Source organism: Corythoichthys intestinalis, chromosome 1 (genome assembly GCF_030265065.1).
Source record: "Corythoichthys intestinalis isolate RoL2023-P3 chromosome 1, ASM3026506v1, whole genome shotgun sequence".
In the NCBI taxonomy this organism is placed as follows: Eukaryota; Metazoa; Chordata; class Actinopteri; order Syngnathiformes; family Syngnathidae; genus Corythoichthys; species Corythoichthys intestinalis.
Window position 1 is genome coordinate 81193819 of NC_080395.1, and position 22304 is coordinate 81216122.

Sequence of the window (22304 nt, forward strand, 5' to 3'; positions counted from 1 at the left end):
TCAACGAGACTCCTTGAAGAACATGGGTCATCACTGACTTTAAGCTGTCAATTCAAATATTGTGTTGGAGTTGAAATATCTAAAATGGAAACGCAAGAACTGTAATGTACATACTTATTCACCTTTATTTACCTAACCGCTTTGAAAAAGACATGTTTTATTGTAATCTTGTATTTATATAGTATATTGCTTTATATAATTTATTATATTGTATATTATAATATTTGCTGGCCCTGTCAGAGTTTGGGCCACTTTGCACTAATGTAAGGATTTTAAACTGTCAGTTCAAATATTGTGTTGGGGGACTTGCAATACTTAAAATGGAAATGCAAGAACTTTTAAAGTACATATGGATTCTGTCTGGCAATTTACCCAAGGCCAGTGATTTTTTTTTTAACTGCTTTGACAAAGACACTTTTATTGCAATCTTGTATTTATATAGTTTATTACTTATAATGTATTATAATATTATATAATATTTGCTGCCCCCGTGAGAGGGTGGGTCTTATTTGCACTAATTTATAGATTTTAAACTGTCAGTTCAAATATTGTATTGGAGAAGTTGCATTACTTGAAATAAATCTATTGCAATTTACCAGTCCCAGTTCTTCTGTACAATACTGTCCAAACATTGTCAATGCATATTCCAAATAGAATAACATCATATTAAATCACCTGACTTTGTAATCATTACACCTGATTATTATGAAGAGCTGAAGTACACAACAAGCAGTTACAGTTTGTCAAGAACTTGTTGAAGTCATGTTTTGGTATTCACATTTTGTTAGTGTTGTATCGGTCGCGAACAATTCGTTCTTTTTGAACGAATTGTTTGGGTGAACAAGACCGAACTAATCACCATCTGCACTGATTTGTTCTATGAAGTTGGTGCTTGTTCGCTGCGTGGGAGGGCCTTGAGCAAGCGGCAGCGTCTTCTGACATCGCACACGACCAATCAGACGCCGGCCTCATCGCGGGCAGGGGAGGGAGCGGAAACAGAATCAGGGCGTCTGTCACTCACTTCCACGTGTGGCCAATAAGCAGCTAGCGTGCAGGCAGGGGGGGCAAGACTGAGTTTTGTCACTTCCCGTTCAGTGATTCGGTCCTCCGGTTCCGGACCTAGCTTGCTGCTAACTTGACTTTCCAGTAATGACTATGCGGTGAACGAATTAAAAAATGAAAGGAAAGGACTTTGTCACATATTTGTTAACGTGGAGCCTATCAAATGCTGCTCAAACAGACAAAAACACCACACAAATCTAGCGAGCATTGTTTAGTGTACTACTTTTCTCAACAGACTCGGGACTATCTATGACGACATACTATCAAATTTACAGTAATTTAAAACACGGGTAGCAACGAGGCAAGTAAAAGCTGAGCTGCGGTCGCGTGACGGCAGAGAACTGTCACTATATGGAGGCTTCATGGCAGCGATATTTACCTCATATGTGCACAGAAAAAAAGAATATTTAGTATGATCACCATAATACTGATTTGCAATGAAACTATATACATGTCCATTTTTTCCGAGTGTTTTATTTTTTTTCGTGTCAGAGCGTGTCGGGTGTAGGTTGGTTTGACAAATTATGTCAATCCGTCCATCATGTGCTACTCCAGCGCCCAAAAACAACGCACACGGACACGGGAGATGTCGCAATATATCTATCTTTTTCTTAATAGACTAATGAGAGTAGATAGGCGACATCGTAAAGAGCAAACAATTATTTCTTGTCAGCATTTGACGATCTGAGATGCGGGGACGACAGGGGAGCTGACCGGATTATTTTATTCATTAATACCAGTGCAAAAATTCAATACGATCTCCATAATACTGATTTGCAATGAAATTGTATATACATGACAATTTTTTCCCGAGTGTTTTATTTTTTTTTCGTGTCAGGGCGAGTCGGGTGTTGGTTGGTTTGACAAATTATGTCAATCCGTCCATCATGTGCTACTCTAGCGCCCAAAAACAACGCACGCGGACACGGGAGATGTCGCAATATGTCTACATTTTTCTCAACAGACTAATGAGAGTAGAAAGGCGACATTGTAAAGAGCAAACAATTATTTCTCGTCAGCATTTGACGATCTGAGATGCGGGGACGACAGGGGAGCTGACCGGATTATTTTATTAATACCAGTGCAAAAATTCAATACGATCATCTTAATACTGATGTGCAATTAAACTGTAAAATATCAAAATGTAGTATTGTTTTTATTTCAGAGCAGCACATTTGACAACTAGCTATTTACACTTATAGTTTTAACAATAGTGACCAAAAATAATAGTGATGAGCATAAAAACAAAAATACAACAGAGCGAGAGGTAAATATGATGTGTTGGTCGTTCCATATTTAGAAATTAAACTTTCGATTTATTTTTATTTTCGTGACAGCAAGCATGCTGCGTTGGCTGGTAGCAGCAGCATTATATATGTGATCAAGAACATGTTAAAAAAAAAACGTGCGCCCCCGACCCCAAACCCCCACTCCCCCCACGAAAGGAAAATGTTTTATCGTGTCCTAAATCGAAATGCAATCACGAGCCATGACATTGAGCCCATAGAACTAGGACAGACGACGCAGAAGTTCTCCCTCGCTTTTGCAGCAGCGGGAGGGAGACGAGGCTGTGAAAGCAGAATGATATTGCCTGTCACTCATTTCTGAAACTACGACGAACGGCCAATGAGGAGCCTGTGTGCAAGAGAGAGGGAGGGACCAAGCAATGTCACTTCCCGTTCAGTTATACTGCGAAGCGGTCTTTGGTGATTTGTTCGGCAATGTCACTTCCCGTTCACTAACCGAACAATTCATTTGGGCGGGGAGGGAGATGAGGGGGGCGAACGATTCGTTGAACGATTTGTTTGAACCAACCTTTCTACTGAACGAACCGGAATGGATTCGTTTCCTCAAGTGAACGACAGATCCCGTCACTACATTTTATTGACTTTTCACAACAAAACTTGGGCTCATGTTTGTAAGAGCACAGCAAACAAAAGTTTCAGCGTGCACTCTTCGCCCTTCCAACCTCTCATAAAGCTCCGATGTGGTGCGCTTGACCTCAGAACAACCCAAGAAGAGAGATGGTGACCAATCAGGATGTGTTGTGAGTATTTCATATGCAAGAAACACAACAAATGTAGGTGAGCATTGCCACCGAGGCAGATTTACACAGCGGTAAACAAAAAAAACAAACTTGTATTGAAACCAAAACAGTGGATAAATCGTTCAATTTACCAGAGTAGAAATGACGGGAACACACTCTCTTTCAGCAGAAATATGATCAAAAGAAATGCTTTTCCGACGAACCGCTGCGACCCAAGCCATCCGTCGTGCCTTCGTGATCTCTGATATTTGGTCCCATTCATTGGTCCTCCATGCAGGAAAACGGTGAAAAGTGAGTCCAGTCTTCCTTGCCCTTTTTGTCGTGGTTGGGAGACGCTCTTGCACCCGGTAACACAACAATACACACCCATATTTTCTTTGGAATACACCGAAGGAATTAGTTTAGTACTACCACACGTTACAAACCGCGTTGAGTCTGCCGGACCGGAAGTAAAGGATATTATCGGCATGGAGGCGTATCCAAACAATGACGTAGTACGTCCCATTCCCTATAACGAGGGAGAACTTCCGCGTCGTCTGTCGTGTTTCTATAAAGTCATGGTTCGTGCTTGCATTTTGATTTAGGACACTGTTAAACATTTTCCTTTTGTGGATTTGGGCTCGGGGGCGTACGAACTTTCCCTAGCATGATCTTGATCACATACACAATATTGCCACTACCAGCCTACGTGACACGCTTGCTGTCACGCAAATAAAAACAGAAATCGAAAGTTGAAATTCTAAATATGGAACGACCAACACATTATATTTACCTCACGCTCTGTTGTGTTTTTGTTTTTATGCTCCTCACTATTATTTTTGGTAACTATCGTTAAAACTAAAGTGTAAATAGCTGGTTGTCAAATGTATTGCTCTGAAATGAAAACAATTATACATTTTGAGACAAAACAGTTTCATTGCAAATCATTATTAAGATGATTGTATTGAAATATCATTTTTGCACTGGTATTAATAAATAAAGAATCCAGTCATTTCTCCTGTCGCCCACTCATCTCAGATCGTCAAATGCTGACGAGAAATAATTGTTTCCTCTTTACAATGTCACCTTTGCAGTCTCATTAGTCTGTTAAGAAAAATGGAGACATATTGCTACATCTTCCATGCCCGCGTGCGTTGTTTGGGCGCTTGAGTAGCATATGATGGACGGATGGACATTAATTTGTCAAACCAACCAACACCCGACACGCTCTGGCACGAAAAAAAATAAACACTCGGAAAAAATTGACATGTACGGTATACCTATACTGTTCAATTGCAAATCAGTATTATGTTGATCATATTAAATATTCATTTTCCTGTGCACATATGAGGTAAATATCGCTGCCATGAAGCCTCTATACAGTGACAGATCTCTCCCCCCCGTCACGCGACCGCAGCTCACCTTTTGCTTGCCTTGTAGCTACCTGCAAAAGTGTTTTAAACTACTGTAAATTTGATAGTATGCCATCATATGTAGTCCCGAGTTTGTTGAGAAAAGTAGTACACTAAACCATGCTCACTAGGTTTGCGTGTTTTTGTATGTTTGAGTAGCACATGATAGGCTCCACATTAACAAATATGCGACAAAGTCCTTTCCTTTCACTTTTTGACTCGTTCACTGCGTGACTAAGTCAAGTTAGCAGCAATCTCGGTCAGGAGCCGGAGGACCGAGTGACTGAACGGGAAGTGACATAACTCAGTCTAGCCCCCCGCCTGCACGCTGGCTGCTTATTGGCCACACGTGGAAGTGAGTGATGGACGCTCTAATTCTGTTTCCGCTCCCTCCCCCTGTCCGCGATGAGGCTGACGTCTGATTGGTCGTGCGCGATGTCAGATGCTGCCGCTTGCTCAACGCCCTCCGACGCAAGTCCCGACTCCCAACTTCCTTAAGAACTAATCAGTGCAGAAGGTGATTAGTTCGGTCTCGTTCCTCCAAACAATTTGTTCAAAAAGAACGAATCGTTCACGACCGATACAACACCATTGTTGTTAATTTTACTTTAAAAAAGTAATTAATTAGTTACAAATTACTTCTCCCAAAAAGTAATTGCGTTAGTAACTCAGTTACCTGAATTTAAGAGTAATTAGTTACTTGGCAAAGTAACTAGTAATCATTTTCATGTTGTTGTTTTTTTTCTCAAAAAAAAAAAAAAAAAAAAAAAAAAAAAAAAAAGGTCACACAATGTGAAGTTTAAAGAGTTTTTGGGACAATTGGCCCTAGCCCAATTCTTTACCCTCCACTTAACTAGATAGTAACCTTTGCTACAGTATGTGTGGTCATTTAAAGTTGTGAATCAACCGTTAAGGTTGTTAAAATTGCTCCCGCTATTGCATTAGTTCCCTTCTGTCTACTTTCAACATGTGTAAGTTTTAAAACTGTTTCATCATTTAAAGATAGATTTAAGTCAAGATTTTGCCGATTTAGGACCATTTTAGATAAACAAAAAAAAAAGTAGGTTCGCTAGGAAGGATCTCTACAACGGAGCCTTCCTGAGAGGACTACTGCTTTAAGATGGCGGCTGTTTACTAACGCATGTAGCCTTAAAAAATGTTGCCAATGCAGCTGTGTCTATCATTTGCATCTAGCTCTATAATATGTGATATCTACCGTATCATGTGGGCGTAGTTTGTAGGCTACAGTCAGGTATTATTGGAGCCACCTAGCATCGCGTTTGCAACGGCGTCTTCCCAACTCCTGCTCTGCTCTCTCGTCTCCGTGAGTCCGTCCCTCTGACTTCTATTTATTCAACCAACTTAGTAACGCATAGTAACTTACGCCTTTCCCACCTCAGTAACGGTAACGACGTTGCCAAAATGAGAAAAGTAATTAATTAGATTACTCACTACTGAAAAAAATAACGCCGTTAGTAACGCCGTTATATTGTAACGCTGTTATTAACAACACTGTACAACACTAATTGGCACCCTCAGCCTAATACTTGGTAGCACAACCTTTATACTAAATAACCGCGAACAACCGCTTCAGGTATCCATCAATAAGTTTTAACAATACTCTGCTGGAATTTTAGACCATTCTTCTTTGGCCAACTGCTGCCTTCTCCAAAATGACATTTTCAGATCTCTCCACAGGTGTTCTATGGGATTCAGGTCTAATCTCATTGCTGGCCACTTTAGAAGTCTCCAGTGCTTTCTCTCAAACCATTTTCTAGTGCTTTTGGGTCCTTGTCCTGCTGGAATACCCATGACCTCTGAGGGAGACCCAACTTTATCACACTGGGCCCTACATTATGCTGCAAAATTTGTTGGTAGTCTTCAGACTTCATAATGCCGTGCACACGGTCAAGCAGTCCAGTGCCAGAAGAAGCATAGCAACCCCAAAACATCATACCGCCATGTTTGACTGTGGGGACCGTGTTCTTTTCTTTGAACGCTTCGTTTTTCTTCCTATAAACTATGTTGATGCCTTTTCCCAAAAAGCTCTACTTCGGTCTTATCTGACAAGAGAACATTCTTCCAAAACGCTTTTGGCTTTCTCAGGTAAGTTATGGCAAACTCCAGCCAGGCTTTTTATGTCTATGGGTCCGAAGTGGGGTCTTCCTGGGTATCCTACCATAAAGTCCCTTTTCATTCAGACATCGACGGATAGTGCAAGTTGACACTGCTGTCCCCTCGGACTGCAGGACAGCTTGAACTTGTTTGGATGTTAGTCGAGGTTCTTTATCCACCATCCGCAGAATCTTTCGTTGAAATCTCTCGTCAATTTTTCTTTTCCATCCGCATCTAGGGAGGTTAGCCACGGTGCCACGGGCTTGACACTTACTGATGACACGGCGCACAGAAGACACAAGAACATTCAGGTCTTTGGAGATGGACTTGTAGCCTTGAAATTGCTCATGCTTCCTCACAATTTTGGTTCTGAAGTCCTCAGACAGTTCTTTGGTCTTCTTTCTTTTCTCCATGCTCAATGTGGTACACACAAGGACACAGGACAGCGATTGAGTCAACTTTAATCCATTTTAACTGGCTCCAAACGTGATTTAGTTATTGCCACCACCTGTTAAGTGCCACAGGTAAGTAACAAGTGCTGTTAATTACACAAATTAAAGAAGCATCACATGATTTTTCAAGGGGTGCCAATACTTTTGTCCGGCCCATTTTTGGAGTTTTGTGTAAAACGATAAAATGTTTTCGTGATGCGTGTTGCTGCAGTCATATTACGTCCTGTGTGTTGGCTTTCTACTCAACAGCGATGACTTTCGGATATCGCCATCGGTCATTGCCTCCTTTGTGTTTTGCCCTTAAGTCAAATATTTAGTCATTTCAAAATGCTCCAACCAACCGGGCGCAGCAATTCTACAGGAAAAGAGTACATCATTTTCAATTAATTATGCCAACCAGGACGCCACAGACTGTAAACTTTAAGCTAACACGAATGCTACGCTAACGCGCATGGTATGCTAACGCTACGAGTTAGCGATGTCGCGATCGCATATTTTCTCTCCCGAGTCCAAGTCACCTGATTTTGAGAATCTGCCGATACGGGGTCCTGATCCGATACCGAAAAAAAAATGTTGTAAGAAAAAAAAAATGTTTTTAAGTCCCACAGTGCCTACTTCATAATGTGAGTTATTAAAAAAAAAAAAAAAAAAAACGTAGAAAAGTGTTGTTTTTAAAAAAAAAATTAAGTTCTTCACTGACTGTGTCCAGTGTTTAACAAGCGATTCTTTTTTGTGCATGAGTGAACAGTACAGGGCATTAACGCTATTGGAACGAGGCGTCATTTCTTTATATACGGCAAGTCGGAATTGGCTAATTTGGTTTTATTTTTATGGCTTAAAATGGTAATATAATAGATCATTGTGCAATCATATTTCATATAGATGGCGTTGTGCTGAGAAAGTATAGCAAGCAAGACACGCAGGGCATGGTAGATTTTTACATGGTAGAGATTGTAATATGTATATAAGTATTCAACAATATGAACGTCCAAGAAAATCCTCAGTTAGTACTTTGATCTTACAAACGTAATGCTTTATGTTACATATGCAACCATTTTGTTTTACTTTACATTTGGCAATCAGCTATTGCAAATTAAAATATTCTGAATTACAATACCTTGTTATACCGATGATTACCAAAACAACCATTGTATTTATCATGTTGGGATAGTTTCATTTAAAGAAGAATATTTTTTTTTCCATATATTGCCAGACTTCATCTCATAGTGAAGTCTATGATATTGCCTAGGTATGCGATCAGGATTCAAAATCAGGTGAACTCGCACTTGGGTGCCAAAATATGCGATTGAGACATCTCTAATTGTAACCTTGCAATTGAAAAGTTACCTTAAAATAGTTTCAATTTATATAATTTGTTCATTACCTTCACAGATCCTCAAGACACATTGGAACAATTGGTGAAATTCTCAGTTGGCTGGGAGATTCCATTGGAAGATATGCAAGTGGAGATAGTTGAAGCAGAGCATCCCACATCTTCAACTCGCCTCCCTTTCCTACGATTTCCCAGTCACTACACTACTCAACTTGAGGACTTTAAACAGAGTTGGAAGTATTGCAGTGCATCAGTAGATTATCTATTTTGGAATTATAGCGTATTGCTTTTGTATAACTGAGTATTAAAGCTAAACAAAAGAGGAAAAAAATGCAACTACGAGATTTACCATTTAAGTCGTAGTATTAGTACAAGAAAAAAAGTCATAACATTAGAAGAATAAAGTAATGTATTGCAATATTAAGAGGATAATCTCGTGGTCCTATTTTTTAAAAATTTATTTGACCTGTCGTACTAGACCAAGTCCAAGTCCAGTCCTCGAGAACCCCTATCCAGCTCGTTTTCCCATGTCTCCCTCCTTTAACACACCAAAATCATATGATCAGCTCATCAGCAAGCTCTGCAGGAGCCTGATAACAGTCCTGATTATTTGAGTCAGGTGTGTTGGAAGGAGACATGGAAAACAAGCTGGATAGGGGCTCTCGAGGACTTGACTTGGGCACCCCTGTACCAGACTGCTTTTGCTAGGGTGCTGATCTTCTTCAAATATTTGACAATGGTAAAACAGTAAATTTGTTACATGTTCCCTGTTCAATATGGAGGTCCAAAGCCACCAAAATTAAACATTTTTTTTACCTTGATGCATTTCCATATATTTCATCTTTAAATCTTATGTTTCAATCATTCTTGTTTTCATATGCACTTTTATTTTTCCTTCATTTTTAATTTTTGCAGCTTTGGTCCTCCATAGTACAAAATCCTCCATAGTACAAATGTTCCAAGAATTGCTAATGAAAAATGTTGGTGAAATAAAATGTTCAAAAGGTACGTCATGTTTCCCCCAATTTAAAGGGCGTTTAATGAAATTATACATATTCAATGTACATGCATTACAGTGTCATAAAAAATGTCTGCACCAAGATTACTTGATGTTAGTGGGTCCAAAGCAGCAGCCAATCAAGCATGTTCTGCAGTCGTGAATTGGCATTCAATATGTGGTATGAAAATTCCAGAGTTTGGCTCACTTGTTTTCCCAGTCAATCCGGAATCTAGATCCTGTTAAAATATAATGCACCAATTTGAGCAATAACACAAGAAGTAATACTGTATATGAGCATTGTGACATGGTTAAGTTGCAAGCAAAGTGCCACAGACAGCCATGACAAAATTCAGTGCATAATCATGACAGTCATACAGTTTATACACAAGTTTAATATTTACCAAGGAAATTATTCTTTGTCAATGATTTTTTTTGTTTTGTTGTTGCTTTAGTTGCATTATTGAGTAGCAAAGTAATACACTTGCCAGGCAATGATTAATGAATGCAGAAGAACAGTAGAACACCTGTGTGTGAAAAAGCTTAGCTAGTTACGGTACGCGTCGTCGTTAGCTACTTTCTATCAAATGTTTTTCCAACTTCTTCCCATCCTTCGCGTACGTGTCACCCAGGACCTTACCAAGTTGCTGTCCGTGGCCATGCAAAGGCAACATAGCTAACCGTGGCTAACTGGCTCGACATCGATTTTCGTGCCCTTCTTTATATGCAAAATCAACTGATTTTGAAATTGGGATTACATTTGCTTGAAAAATCCTTTTAGTACATGACACCCAAGAGAAAACAAAGTAAACTCCTTACCTAAGGGGTTTCGCCATTTCTATCATCTGCCGTCATATGGAAGAGGAATCAGAAGCCAGCAGGTCGGCAATGGTGTGTCCCGCCCTCCTCCTGAACAATCGCCGTTCTGATTGGTCAGAATTTTGGCTCACATGCTTACCCCTAAATTTACTTGTACATGCTCAGAAAACACTTGAAGATCATTAAAGAAAAAACACCCGAAGAACTATTCACTGGATTGTGTTCTTAATGTTTTCTTTTGACCACGACTTGGAATGATATTTTTGTGTTTGTGTTTTACAACAGATTATTTCGATGTACAAGTAGATTTTTTCATCTTTGGTTACAAGTGACTTTTGTCTCTGAAAACGTGACAAGGGCGAGACAAAACTCGCGAGGTTGTAAGCAAAGAAAAAAACACCCGTAGAACAAAAAAAATCACTTGTAAATGAAAAAAAAAAACACTTGTAGAATTTTTTTAATATTGTGTTTTTTTCATGTCTATTTCACAACGCAAATTTTTTTGTTTTTTTTTGTTTTACAAGTTAAAATTAGTCATTTTACAGGTATTTTTTAAATTTTAAAACTAGGTTACGAGTATCTTTTTTGGCTCATAAAACTCGACAAGAATATGACAAAACTTGTGCACTTGTAATTGGCAATTTTTAACCCGTAGCGAAGAAAAAACACCCGTAGAACAAAAAAAAATCACTTGTAAAAACACTTGTAGAATTTTTTTTTCATTGTGTTTTTTTCATGTTTATTTCACAACGCAAAATTTGGAAATACAAGTTGGTTTTGTTTTGTTTTACAAGTTAAAATTAGTCATTTTACAGGTATGTTTTTCTTTTAAAACTAGGTTACGAGTCTCTTTTTTGGCTCATAAAACTCGACAAGAATGTGACAAAACTTGTGCACTTATAATTGGCAATTTTTAACCCGTAGCGAAGAAAAAACACCTGTAGAACAAAGAAATCACTTGTAATTGGAAAAATAAACACTTGTAGAATTTATTTTTTACATTGTGTTTTTTTTCATGTTTATTACACAACGCAAAATTTGGAAATACAAGTGTTTTTTAGTTAAAATTGGTCATTTTACAGTGATAATTTTCATTTTACAACCTCACTTCTTTTGGCACTATTCTATCTCCATATACACCGTCCCCGTGATAAAATTTGCCACTTCCGGTCCGCCATATTTTAGGGCAGAAAGAACGCTACTACGGGCATTAACAACGGCAATGAAACTTAGGACTTATACAACTTATTATAATAGCTTACTTCAAGAATGGCAACGTCTTATAGAGATAGTTTGGGAGCAAATGAACGCCATCGGTATGACGCTAAGATAAGATTGATTGCAGGGAAGGATCCATATACCCTTCAAAAAGAGGAGTTTAACGAAGACCCGACTTTCTTGCCGGCGGTCACATATTTTGATATAGTAAACTACCTCATCAATGCAAAAAGTGCATATACATTTGAACAGTTAAAGGCCTACAAGTCAATGGAAGCCATTAACCAACTTTGCAGTGGATGGGTTCGAGACGTATAAAGTTTGACGGTGGATTCGAATGTGTTGGTGATTGCAAAGGTGCGGGGCCATCAACACATTACGTCTCGTAAGAGACAAAAACCGCACTTACTGAGCACAACGTTTAGGCTCAAACCGTCCTCTCTTTATAGCTTTTAATTTTCCTGATGCACATGACCTAAACCCAAACGCGTTTAGGCTCAAGGCGTCCTCCTCTTAACCCTTGTGTGCTGATTTGTTTTTGAGACGCATAGGAAAAAACGTCCAATTTTGGGACGTTGCTTTGAAGTGTAATATCAAAGTCATTTGTGGATATTATTTTGCTTGCGACCACTCAAAATGTTCAGTGGCATCAGACCTATCCATATATATATATATATATATATATATATATACACACACATACATATAGTTTTTATTTATTTATTTATTGTTAATGCCCTCTATGGACAATAAAAGCAATATTGTGCTATGAGCTAAATTAACTGTCATCTGCATATATATATAATAAAAAAAAAAACATTTAAATCAACATTTAAAAACAACCAAACTCCAAAACGTATCAGAAGTGCATGCCATGTACTTAGCTGTTTGTGGTCAAGTGTCAGACACATTTGTTAAGGATACAGTGAGGTGTGCAAATGAGAAATGTCAGTATGGTTTTCTGCATTTCAAGTGCATAAACATTAAGAGAAATCCCAAACCTCCATATTATTGTCCTCCTTGTCGAAAAGTGATGTGGTGACAACTATGTTATCACAAAATGTATGCTATGCTGTTTGAATTAAAATTGAGCACAGAAAGAAAGCAGATGCATAAATATGGTAATGTGTAATGACTGTTTATTTTAGTTTTGTATTCCATTAACAGGCATGCAAACTGGTTAGGGGTGAAAAAGGTGACAAAGTAACATGGACACACGGCATGAGCGGAAAAGTGCATTTCATAGTGCAACCAGAGACATCTCGAATTAAACACAGTACATAATAATTTAACATATACAAGTCTAAATCTCTCAGCCTGAAATCAGAACATATAAGACACATTAAGTAGCAAATTATACAAAATCTAAATTATAAAATATACAGTATGTCCCATTTGCATTAAGCAGAGAACAACTGTACTCCCGTCTCTCACTTTTGTAAGTCATTTGTTGTCACGAGAAGAGAGTGGCGGTGATAGGTCTGGGTCATCGGACTAGAGCAGGGGTCCCCAACCTTTTTTGCACCACGGACCGGTGTTATTTGGGTCTTTTTTTCATGGACCGGTGTTCTGACAAATTTTGAACCCCATCAAAAATTGCAACGACGTGGTTATGCGCATGCGCGTAACGTTAAACATACCTGCAAAATGCGCAAATGCAGCGATTCCAAAGTAAACACTACAAACTTTCTTGAAAGAAAGGAATATTAACTTACGTTTGATCATGGAAGGACTTGTAGAAAAGTTCTCCTCAGATTCATCCTGCCATGTAAGCTGCACACAACAGCTGCACACCGCGCTCACCATTAACAACTTCGCCTTGTCATTAAACATTGATTAAGAAGCCCGCTTCACAAAGATACGATGTTGGACATTGTAGCAAGGTTTTCAAAGCTCTTGTCGCGATGTCAGGATATTCCAGAATGACTTTAATCCAGAACCTCGGTAGAGTTGTTGTCTCAAATGTACGTTTAATAAGGTCGCCGTCATTTGCGATCTCTCTGTTTATTCACAAACGGGTCACGAATCCACTTCTTCGCAGTTCGTGGGTCTTCGAGGTTGTAGGCTCGTCAGGTGTCCTTTTCGCCGTAAAAATATCCTTTTCGTCGTAAAAATATCTCCAAAGACGTCCGTTTTCCAGTTATCTTCGCTCGTGTGGGGGCTAATTATTTCCGGGAACAAATGTGCTGCGCCCGCGGCCTAGTAATACGTTATTATCGAGGACAAGCGCACATAGATATATTATATACACAAACAAGATGTACTGCCTGCTGTCCAATCAATGGATTTCTGTGACGACATTCTAATATATTCCGTAGTATTATATCTAGAGTAGACAGGGATATTGGTGTGTTAAGCAGGGGCACAGGGTTAGTTCGGCCAGAATGCGGTCGTTATTAGATTATTATTTCTGTGCGGCCCGGTGGCAAATGCGCACCGGAACCGGTCCGCGGCCCGGCAGATGGGGACCCTTGGACTAGAGTGTAGTTTTGAGCATGGACTACGGTTTTGAAGTTAACGGTTTCACTCGCTCGTTGACAGACACCCCCCCATCGCCCCATTTTTTTCTCCTCGGATCTACGTGATTCAGAAAAAGGACCCATCTTGATTTCAAAACGGCGAAATTTCGCCAAAAGGTGGCAAGTTTGCATGCCTGCATTAATGTGTAGTTTTTTTTATACCAATATGGTCAAATACAGTCTTACAAAGTCACATATGGCTTCATTAATGACAGCGCTACATTGACATTAATCAAAACCAATTGACATTACAAAACAAATTGACATTAACATTGACAAAACCAATTGACATTAATCAAAACCATGAGGAAAGTAGATGCATGCTCTCAGATTGCATGCCTTCGAGGCCGAAACGTTTTTGCAAATTAAAGTTTTCTGAACTTGAAGTGTGCGGCATCTACTTTCCTCATCACTTTACGCAGGGATTTGCCAGCACCTTTTTTTGGTGTGCGTGTATTTTTACACATTTGTCCATTAATCAAAACCAACCACAGACTGACACATATTGGTCAATGCACAACAGACTGTAGTTATCTTATCAATAACTGGCACATCACCAGTTTGACTCATTAAATAGTCTATTGGCAGCTTGCCTTGCAAAATTCTAAACTTATTCCGGACAAGTCCAATGACTCTCTCAACATGAATTCTCACATGGGCAATCTTTCGTGTCATTTCTATGTCAGTAGGCGATAACTGAGGTTTTCCACGTGTGTAAGCTGGAACTTTTATTTCTGCACATTGCAGAGCAACACTGTCTGATACATTGAAACCACGGTCAGCAAGAATGAGATCTCCTGGTAATAGTTTATTCAATATCCCACAATTTTCTGTTATGAATTTATCGGAAGCTCTCCCGCCCCAGCCATCTGAAATGAAAGATATTGATCCTTGAGGGGTTATGCCTATTAAGTATTTAACCGTGTTGTGGTGTTTGTAGGTGCTCCATGTCTGTGCTTTTGCCATTAAACCTTTTGGTCTTTTGATAAATATTTCAAAACAATCAATTATCACAGCTGTTTTGTTTGAAAAGCGAGTTCGAAACTCCATGGGCATGGTTTTCCGCAGCTCTTCCCTTTCTGGCCAATAGATTAAAAATCGTAACCTAACATACAGTACATGTATAACTACAGAGAAGATTCGTGACACAGTCGAGGTTGATGTTCTAAACCTATATGCCAGGTCTTGCACCGGAAGATTTAATTTCAGCCTCATTAATGTCATCAGTAGTCTCTCAAAAACTCCAATGCGCATGTTTTTGTGTCAAGAAAAGGTAAAACTATGTTAAAAACAAGCATGAGGCATTCAAAGTTTGGCAGCCCAGTGTAGTAGTTCACCTTTTTATCATTACCTTTAAAGCCATCCTGTGTCAACAGCAAAGACTCCAGCTCTGCCCGTAATGCAATGTTCTCTGATAAGAGTCTCTGGACTTCACTGTCTTTTTGGACTTGAGTTACTTTGACGATGGAGCTGGTGGATGCTTCAGCGCCATCAGTATCGGCTAGACCTTCAGGAGACGCTGGTTGTGCAATGTCCACAGGGGTGTGCTGGCAGCCATCCTGGAGGTGAAGAAGAGCACTGGCTGCATCGTTCCTCATTTTGGTTTCCTCCCTTTTTGATGTTCTCTGAAATCTGTTTAGACAAAAACCACATAGGCTGTTCATGTTAATGACACCAATGTTAAACATCAAATCTTAATAGCTGAGAAAAAAAATAAGTGACATTAATACTGTTAGATGAAAACTGTGACAGTGATGTGTCCATTGTGGTCCTTGATAATGACAATTATTAGTACTAGAGGGCCCAAGGAGCCATTATATATGGAGCCATTATGTTGCCATGCAAGATTACTGACAAAAAACTTGAACAGCACTGGCAGAAAGTCATGTGGGCTTTACAGGCTACAGTCAGACACCGAAAAAATTAATGATCTTGGGGTTTGAGAATTACACATACCTGATTTGCTTTCTCTCAAGCTCAGCATGCTTTTGCATAGATTCTGTGGGCGTCATCTCCTGGAGTTTTAATGTTGGCGCCCAGTCAGGATTTGTTCGGTCGTACATGTTAGCAGGGCGACCTGAACATCGTTTAGAGAGACACGAATAACATCAGCTTAGTATTTCACTTATCCCCAACATTACTAATTAAGAGAAGGTTGCTGTGTGATAACGGCTAAAAACCAGCGACACACGGGAAGAGAATCGGCAGGAGCAAAACTTTTTGTCCAAGAATGTGCTCGTTCCGCGTGGGGTATCTCGTCTGTCTGGAATTTTATCAACCAATCCTACCGTGTGTCCCTGGCATTAGCTTGCTTGCCTTACGCTAGTACTTTTCTTACACTCACATATGACAAAAAACACACTAGATTTTACCTGTAATGAAGTGGTCCGAGCAGACCTTAGCATATTTCGAGGGTTCATCTTTCCTCTTCATATTTGCTAACCAGAGACGACGACGTTCCTCTGTGAGCAATTTAGTGAAATGAAATCTCCTTCATGTCGTCTGACCTTTGGAATGGAGTACAGTCCAATTTTCTTCGCCCCATCTGCTCTGTTAACACATCCACGGACCCAACAAGATAAAACCATCATGAGAGCTCTTGTGTTATTGCTCTTTTTGCCTTAAAATATGGCGGCGCAGGGGCGGATATGACGTCAAACGGGAACGGTGTATTGGCTCACAGTAGGACTCACGTCTCACGCTCTTCTGTAAAAAAGATAAAATACACGACAGTCACGTGACTTTTGGCTTGCTCGACGCAGTTTTCGGAACACTGCTTTGACACGCCTCTACTTCATTTGCTCAAGGCTCGAGCATCCCATCTCTACTGTTTATGCGTAGTTTGTAGTACAACAAGTGTCAAACTATGGGACAAAACATGACAATTCATGGAAAACAGGGCCAGGGATCACATTAAGGTAAGCATCTTTCATATTTGTAATATAAAGTCTAAAATCGTGCATAGTTAGCACGTGCATAGCACTTAATTGTAAGTTGCTAGTGAACGAGACAAAACGTAAGAGTCGGCTGTTCTGACTTTGAAGGTTAAAACAGCCTGTTAAGTACTGTCTAAGGCTACATTTATACTACAGGTCTTAATGCACGAATCCGATTTTTTCGTGTTTTTTCCGAATCGAGTGAGGCATTAACCTTTGTGTGCTGATTTTTTTTTTTTGCGACACATAGGAAAAAACGTTCCCTTTTGGAACGTTGCTTTGAAGTCTAATATCAAAGTCATTTCTGAATATATTTTTTTACATACATACATACTTAAGAGTTTTTATTTATTTATTTTTGATGCCCTTTATGGACAATAAAAGCAATATTGTGCTAAGAGCAAAAGTAACTGTTATCTACATATATATAAAAACACATTCAAATTGAAATGTTCAATATGGACAAATTAGAGCCTTAGATTTGCGAATAAACAAAACATTAAAACATTATTGGAACAACATTAACTTTTTTGCGACGCATAGGAAAAAACGTTCCATTTTGGAACGTTGCTTTGAAGTGTAGTATCAAAGTCATTTCTGAACATTTTTTTTTTTTACTTGCGTCCACTCAAAAATATTCAGTTGCATCAGACCTATCCATACCTATATAGTTTTTATTTATTAATTCATTTTTGATGCCCTCTATGGACAATAAAAGCAATATTGTGCTAAGAGTAGGGCTGCAGCTATCGAATATTTTAGTAATCGAGTAATCGACTGAAAATTCTATCGATTAGTCCAGGGTTCTCCAACCCAGTCCTCAAGGCACACTGTGGGTCCTGGTTTTTGTTCCAGCCGATCCAGCAGAGGCAGTTGAGCCAATGAGGCTTCTGCTAAAACAAGCCACACCTGACTGCAATCAAGTGATTGCACTTGTAAAACACCAGATTGGGGAAAAAGTGTTGTCATCTTGTTTGGTAGGAATGAAATCCTGCACCCACAGTGTGCCTTTGTGGAATAGGTTGGGGACCCCTGAAGTAATCGGATAAAACAAATATATTTTTAGGGGAAGAACAATTATAAATATACATGAGAAAACAAGACATTTCATCTAATCTTGAACCATTTTCAGTCAATCAATGTCTTTATTTTCGATGTGTATTGTAGCTAGAATTAAAAAAAAAAAAAAGACTAATTCACTGCTGTCACTCAAAAAACTTTTAGATCTTATTATTATTATTTTTTTAAAAATATAAATATTGTTGTGCGGGGTTATTAGACATTTACCACACAGTAGGATTGAACAGAACAGGACGCAGCTTTATTTCTTATTGCATGCACTGAACACTTCTTCTCCCCGACCCTTAGTTCTATCCTGCCACAGCACTTGGGATAGCGCCCTCTATAGGACTCTTATATTACATGAACACAACATCTTCCCCTTATCAACAAAGGATACTTCTTATACCATGAGCTCTCAATGTATCAAAATAACCTTCACGTATACTGCTCAGTATTTAGTATGTAACTCAAAAACTCAAACTTAAACTGTTAAACAAATAAGGCATTCCTTTGCACTCATTTAAACATGACAAAGTCCTTGGTCCAACTTGGTGGTTTTCTATTCCTGGTAGGCCTAGGTGCAGAACCAGACTCAGGATCAGGTGGTTTGTCAGTCCCGTGCTCAATACAGTCCATTGCATTGTCCAAGTTAGGTTCTGGGTTCAACTCCGGCAATCTGGATAAGCGTGAGGTGTTCCAGACTCGTCCATCATCTAGCAAGTAACTGTTAGAACTTTTCCTGGCCACAACAGTCATTGGTTTGGTGAACTTCCGGTCTCCTTTCTTTACTTTCCATGGCTTCCTTACCCCAACTTGGTCACCAGGCCGGAATGCTGTTGTTTTGGCATGTCGGTGAGCATCTGTGTATTCTTTTGATTTTATTTGTTTTTGTTTGACTCTTTCACGCATAGTGTGCTCATCTGTGGACGGTACAGGCATCTCTTTAATTACCAGCTTTGTTCTCATTCGACGTCCATGGAGCAGTTCTGAAGGGGATACTCCAGTGGTGGAATGAGGTGTTGCTCTGTAGTCCATCAGGAAAGTTCTCAGGAATGTTTTCCATGGTTGCTTTTGGATTGTAGCGGACTGTAAACAGTCTTTGATAACACGGTTAAAACGTTCTACCTCACCATTAGCTCTCGGGTAGTATACCGATGATTTCAAGTGTATAATCTCCCTTTTCTTGAGGAACTCGGCAAACTCAGTGGAGACGAACTGAGGTCCGTTATCACTGACCAGCTCTCTTGGATTCCCCTCTCGACAGAAAATATTGGTCAGGAACTGAATCACAGTAGCGGTGTCAGTACGGGGAGTGAAAGCCACTTCAGGCCATTTGCTATAGTAATCGACTAGTGTTATAGCAAACCTACAGTCAGCAGGTGCTATCTCGAACGGGCCCACAATGTCCACTGAAACCTTCTCCCAGGCAGCGGCTGGCAGAGGTACAGGATGAAGCGGAGCATCATGGGTTATGGTTGTTTTGTCGTTCTGACGGCAGGTTGTACAGTTTTTAACAAATGTCAGGATTTGTGAGTCCATCTTGTACCACCAATACAGTTCTCAGAGGCGTTTTGTCCTAACAATGCCTTGGTGTGTCTCATGAGCGATATCAATGAGCCTTTTCTGCATGGACTCAGGCACAAGTAAACGATGAGTACCTCTGATGACACAGTCCTCAATGACCACAAGCTCATCTCTAATCAGATAGTAGGGCTGTAATTCAGGATCAAGCGCTGTCTTCTTTGAAGGCCAGCCCCTCTTTATCTGAGCGCGCAGCTTTGTTAGCACCGGGCAGGCGCGGCAGGCGGACTGAAAGTCATCCTCAGAAACAGCACTTAGGTCAGTGAGAATGGTTGCAACAGACTCCACATTCTCAGCATATGCGGCATCCGTCTCTGGTAGTGGGAGTCTCGATAGGCAGTCAGCAACATTGTTCAGTGATCCTTTTCTATATTCGACATTATAGTCAAACTCCATCAAACGAGCAGACCACCTGGCTATCCTTAGGCCAGCGCGGTTGTTCCCTTTGGTCGTGAGGAGTGTAGTTAACGCTCGATGATCGGTGCGCAGAAGGAATTTTCTTCCCCAGAGCCATGTTCGCCACTTTTCAACAGACCAAACGCATGCTAGCGCTTCCTTCTCGACAATGGAATACTTTCTTTCAGCATCCGACAGACTGCGAGAGCCAAAAGCCACAGTACGTTCTTCACCATTGTTGTCCATTTGAGTAAGGACGGCTCCAAGTCCATAGTCGGAAGCGTCAGTAGATACTATGGTAGACTTGTCGGGATCAAATAGTGCTAGTGCAGGGCTGTTCACAATCAGACGTATGACTTGGTCAAAACTCACTTGACATTCATCATTCCATTTAAATGTACTGTTCTTTCTCAATAAAGCTCTTAAGGGCGCCACAACATCAGCATAGTTGGGAACAAATTTATTGTACCAGGTTGTCAGCCCCAGGAATGAGCGCAGCGTAGCAAGGTCAGTAGGAGGCGGAGCATTCAGAATTGCAGTTACGTGAGAATCATCTGGCAGCAGACCATCCGGGCCAATCTTGCAGCCAAGAAAACTCAAGAGTAGTTTGACGAAATTTGCATTTGTCCATGTTCAGTCTCAGGCCTGCATTGTTTATTTTACGTAGCACAGCCTTCAAATTTTCATCATGCGCCGCTTCAGAAGTTCCATAGACGATGACATCATCAAGGTAGCACTGTACACCTTTAAGTCCACTGAGGATCATTGACATCATCTTCTGAAACGCGGCAGGGGCGGAGCTAAGACCGTATGGAACTCTGCAATATTGGAACAGTCCGTCGTGTGTCACAAAAGCAGTTAGCCCTCTGCTATCTTCATGCAGCTTCAGTTGATGATACGCGGATTTGAGATCTAGGGTAGAAAACATTACAGCACCACTCAGCTCAGACATTATGTCCTCAATCAACGGCAGAGGATGCCCATCTACAACGACAGATTTGTTCGGTTCCCTCAAGTCCACACACATACGAATGCCACCAGTTTTCCTCTGGGTGACTACGATTGGGGATACCCACTCAGATGCATCAACTCTCTCGATAATTCTGTTTCCTTCCAGGTTTTTTAGTTCACTTGACACAGCATCACGCACTGAAAGAGGTAATCGGCGGAGCTTTTGTTGAACTGGCTTGACTTCTGGCCGTATCTTTACCTTGTGAACAAAGTCTTTTGCACATCCAAACGCAACTGGAGCTTTCACTGTTTGTTTGGTTGAGGCTTCAGTTTGATGAAGGGTTGCACAGACCGTAGCACTGTCAGATAGCAACTGTCCTCCTTTTATCTCCAACTCAAGAGCAGCAACAAGGTCCATACCAAGTATAGGTGTTCCCGTTTTGACAATGTAAAAATCAGTAGTAGCACTCTTGTTATGGTAAGTAACTTCAGCTTTAAGACTCCCTAACACATTCAATTTATCTTTAGAATATGTAACCAGTTGCACTTTGGGTTCATTTAGCTTACTCAAAATAAAGTGATTATGGTACACATCACTAGGCAGTATAGAAACACCTGACCCTGTATCAATAAGCATCTCAATATCACAAGCCTGAGCAGTAGGTGCAGTAATAGTAGCAGTACACATTAACTTAGAAATGTCAATACCACTGTTCACAGCCAAGACAGTAATTTCAGGCACAATCACGTCATCACTATCATTAGACACTTCATTTACAGGCTTAGCAGAGGATTTACAAACGCGAGAATAATGCCCTATTTTTCCACACATTTTACATTTGCAGTCTTTAGCAGGACAAGATTTATCATTAGCAAGATGGTTTTCTGACCCACAACGGTAGCATGTGTTGCCTTTTCCGTCCATCTTTGACTTGCTTTTCCCGTCCATCTTTGACTTGCTCCACTTTGTTTTGAAATTGCCCTTCTTTTTCACGTGCACCGCGGCAACATCTTTTGAAGTATCGCTCTCCGTAATGGCCTTTGCATTGGCTATAGCAGCTTCAATACGCTGAGCTATGTCCAGTGTTCTTTCTAGAGTCAAATTCTCCTCCATTAGCAGTCTTTCACGTATGCGCGGATTGTTGGTCTTTTCTACAATCTGGTCGCGCAGCATCTCATTCTCGATGTTGCCAAATCCACAATGTTTAACGAGCTCACGCAATGCCGCAACGTAGTGATCTGTAGACTCACCCACCGCTTGTGCCCGCTGGCGAAAACGGTACCTCTCGGCGACAACATTCACTTTCGGAGAAAAGTATTTTTCCAAAGCGCTCACAGTCCCTGTGAAGTCATCAGTATCGAGTGGCAAAGTGCTGTAGATTCGTTGTCCTTCTGTTCCCAAGCAGTGAATAATCAAGGCTCTCT

The 22304-nt window shown here is 40.2% G+C and overlaps 2 protein-coding genes across 4 annotated transcripts in view; one reads left to right on the plus strand and one right to left on the minus strand.

Moving 5' to 3' along the window:
• The window catches only part of LOC130919347 (protein-cysteine N-palmitoyltransferase HHAT-like), a 359144-nt gene that overhangs the window by 307560 nt on the left and 29280 nt on the right, over positions 1-22304 (minus strand). The window lies entirely within an intron of this gene.
• LOC130919388 (protein-cysteine N-palmitoyltransferase HHAT-like) overlaps positions 16757-22304 on the plus strand; it is a 473408-nt gene continuing 467860 nt past the window's right edge. Inside the window, exon 1 of the mRNA XM_057842050.1 lies at positions 16757-16871. The gene's annotated coding sequence lies outside the window, so the exon portion shown is untranslated. The remainder of the gene's footprint in view (positions 16872-22304) is intronic.